The following is a 3,532-nucleotide window of genomic DNA, read 5'->3' as shown; positions in this document are numbered from 1 at the left end:
AAACACAGGGAATAAATTCAAAGTATAACAAAAATAAAAGTGTTATAAATCAACAGAAATTATAAATATTGCTTAGTGTTAGAAAGTATGGGCCATAATACATACCATGGAAATAACATAAAAACTAAAAGACTGCTTTCTGTGAAGGGTGGGGGAAAGGAAGCAAGATTGGGGGAAAAAATTGTAAAATTCAAAATAAATAAAATCTTTCTAAAAAAAAAGTGTGGGCCAAAGACATATGATGCATCTCAACTACTCAGTGCTTGGCGGAATTCTCGTTGATTAGTGATGAAGACATAATCCTAGAGAGATGGATGGAACACTTCCATATTTAATATACCATCATCATTCAATGAAGTAGCCATTGACCATTTACCTCAAGTGAAATTTAATCTGTCCCAAACTGAAGTTCCAACTGAAGAAGAGGTTTTGAATGCCATTAGACATCTTCATGCAGCAAAACACCTGATGCTGATTCTATAACAACTGAGATTTACAAAATGGGGTGGGGGGAGAGATCTGGGGTGGGGGGAGGTCCACTGCTCCTATAAAAGTTGACTGAAATTTTCCAGGTTATATGTTATGAGAAGCTTATCCCCCAGGATTTCAAGGATGTTTCTCTTGTCAGTCTCTATAAAGGTAAAGGGCATAGATTGTCCTTTGAAAATCATGGGGGTGTTTCAATCTTAATCACTACAGACAAGATTTTTTACAAAATCCTCCTTAAAAGGAAGATCCTTAACTTGGAAGATGGTCACCTTCATGAGACCCAATGTGGCTTTAGAAAAGGTTGATATGGTGTTGTTTTTGCTCAACAATTCAAGAAAAATGCCCGGAGCAGAACAGAGATGTGTGCAGAACATTTATAGATCTGAGCAAAGCCTTTGACACTATCAGTCTTTAGGACTTATTTTAAAAAAAAAAGTCAAAATTTGTTTGCCAGGAGAAGTTCAACAGTATTATGCATCAATTTCATGGCAGTGTGCTTGCCCAGCTTCTGGTTAGTGGATGATGACCTCAATATTTCCCAGTCACAATGGAGTGAAACAAGCTATGTCCTTGCTCCCATGCTTTTTAGCCTGATGCTTTCAGCCATCTTATCAAACTCCTTCACTGGGGATGAACTTAGCACCAAGGTCAGCTATGGCACTGACAGTAAATTCTTCAACTTGAACAAGTCTACAAGCCAAGACAAAACAGGAGGGAATGTTGGTGCATGATCTTGTATTTGCAGATGACTGTGCACTCATGCAGTCTCTAAACCTGAGATGCATCAAAGGATGTATAGATTCTCTGCTGCTTGTACAAAGTTTTGCCTAACCATTATCACCAAGAAAACACAAGTACTCCATCAGTCTATACTGCACCCTCCTTATATTTAGTCATTGGTTAAAAGTAGAAATTTTTAATACTGTGGGGAAAGTTCACCAACCTTGGCAATACATTTTCCAGGAAGATGCACAATTAAATTGAGGTTGATAGATGCTTTCCAGAGCTAACTCAGTGTTTTGGAACCTTTGAAGGATGGTATGGGAGAGAAGAGGTATTAGACTGACAACCAAATTGAAGGTCTACAGAACTACTGTGCTGACCTCATTGATGTATACTTATGAAATTTGTACAGCATTCCAGCACCACGTCAGGAAACAGAATTGATTTAATTTGATTTGGTTTGTGAAGATTCTGAAGAGAATCATATCAAGATAAGATACTAGTCACTGAGGTCCTCTCTTTAACTGCCAAGCATTCAAACATTTACATAGAAAGAGGAACTCCTATGGGTTGGTCACGTTGTGTGAGTGTCAAATGTACGCTTATCAAAAAGACTATTTCATGGAGAAATCACACAGGGCAAGAACTCACAGGAGGGTCAAAAAAGTGATACAAGGAATTTCTCAAGATCTCTCATCATCACCTTGAAATTGACTGTACCTCATAGGAGACACTGGCATAGGACCACTGCACAAGATGTGCCCTCATTAGAGGGCTCATGAAAGATGAGCAAGGAGAATTGAAGCAGTTCAAAGGAAATGTGAGATGCACAAGTTTAGACAATCCATCTCAGCTGTTCACATGGATTATTTGGGCATAACCTGTGGTAGAAAATTCTGAGCTCATATTGATCTGATCAGCTGGAGTCAGACACACTCACTGGTCTTTAACATAGTGAGGTTGTTTTAGATCTCTTTGATAAGGAAGGATGATAACCAACCAACCAAGCAGAAAACTAGTTTAGATGTCAGAAGATGTGACTTTCAAATGTCTCTCTGATACCTAGATATGGAACCCACTGAATGAGCGGTGTATTTAGGGGAGGGCATGTACACCGCTTCTATCAGAATTAGACAATTTCTTTTAGCAAGTAGTGAGAGACACTATATCAAAGTCAAATTAGAATCACATTAGAGGGCAATTTTAAAGTCATGCTAAGGGAAAAAAATTGGGGAAATGAAGATCAGGTCAAGACATTTAATATTGTTCAGCAGAGCTTTTAGAAAAATCATCTTAACAGTAAAGTTACATGCAACACATATTCAGTACTTTGCTAGAAGCAATTCCAGGACTGTTCCCTTCTCAATGCATGCACACACACCTGCTCTCTCTCTCTCTCTCTCTCTCTCTCTCTCTCTCTCTCTCTCTCTCTCTGTTTTTCTCTCTTTCTCTGGCTCTCTCACATACATACACACACAAGGTTGACTAGTGCCTCTCCTCCAGGAATAAAGTTCACTGATAAATATATATAATATGTATATGTATATATATATACATACATGTATATGTGTGTTTATAGTACATATGTACTCATTTGCATTCTATCTTCCATTTTATAATGAAAATTTTGGGGTCAAAATATGTGGTTTTTTAATACTCTTTGTAACTCTTGGAAATACCATTTTTCTTTGGCAAGGCAATGGGGTTAAGTGGCTTACCCAAGGCCGCACAGCTAGATAATTATTAAGTGTCTGAGACCGGATTTGAACTGAGGTATTCCTGACTCCAGTGCTGTGCTCTATGCCCTGTGCCACCTAGCCACCCCAATACCAACATTTTTTTACAAAAATTTGCTGATTGGTTGATTTGAGATGTGTATAGTATAGTTAAAATGACAGTAGGATAACTACTCAAAAGTCTCTTTGAGAACCCCGGGAATAGATGTTAAACATCTGAGCAAGGTATTGATGGGGAGGCTAGAAAAGGAGGGACGGATGTGAGTTACAAAGACAGCAGGACTTGATTGAGATGGAAAAAATATACCCACATTGGATTATTATCTCCATTGTCACAAGAATTTCTTAGTTCATATAGAAGCAAAAGTCTACATTAGAAGTAGCTAATGCACTTAAGAATTACCTAGCTGTGTGGTCTTGGGCAAGCCACTTAACAGTTTGCCTTGCAAAAACCTAAAAACAAACAAACAAACAAACAAACAAAAAAGAAGTAGCTAATGACTAGATCTCTGAGATCACAGAGATGGAAATCCTCCAAGAAGTAATTCAGATCTCAAGCTCCCCTTATTTGTTTTTCATTTCAT

The sequence above is a fragment of the Macrotis lagotis genome, chromosome 1 (genome assembly GCF_037893015.1).
Source record: "Macrotis lagotis isolate mMagLag1 chromosome 1, bilby.v1.9.chrom.fasta, whole genome shotgun sequence".
Classification (NCBI taxonomy): domain Eukaryota; kingdom Metazoa; phylum Chordata; class Mammalia; order Peramelemorphia; family Peramelidae; genus Macrotis; species Macrotis lagotis.
Note: the sequence above shows the minus strand (reverse complement) of the source record.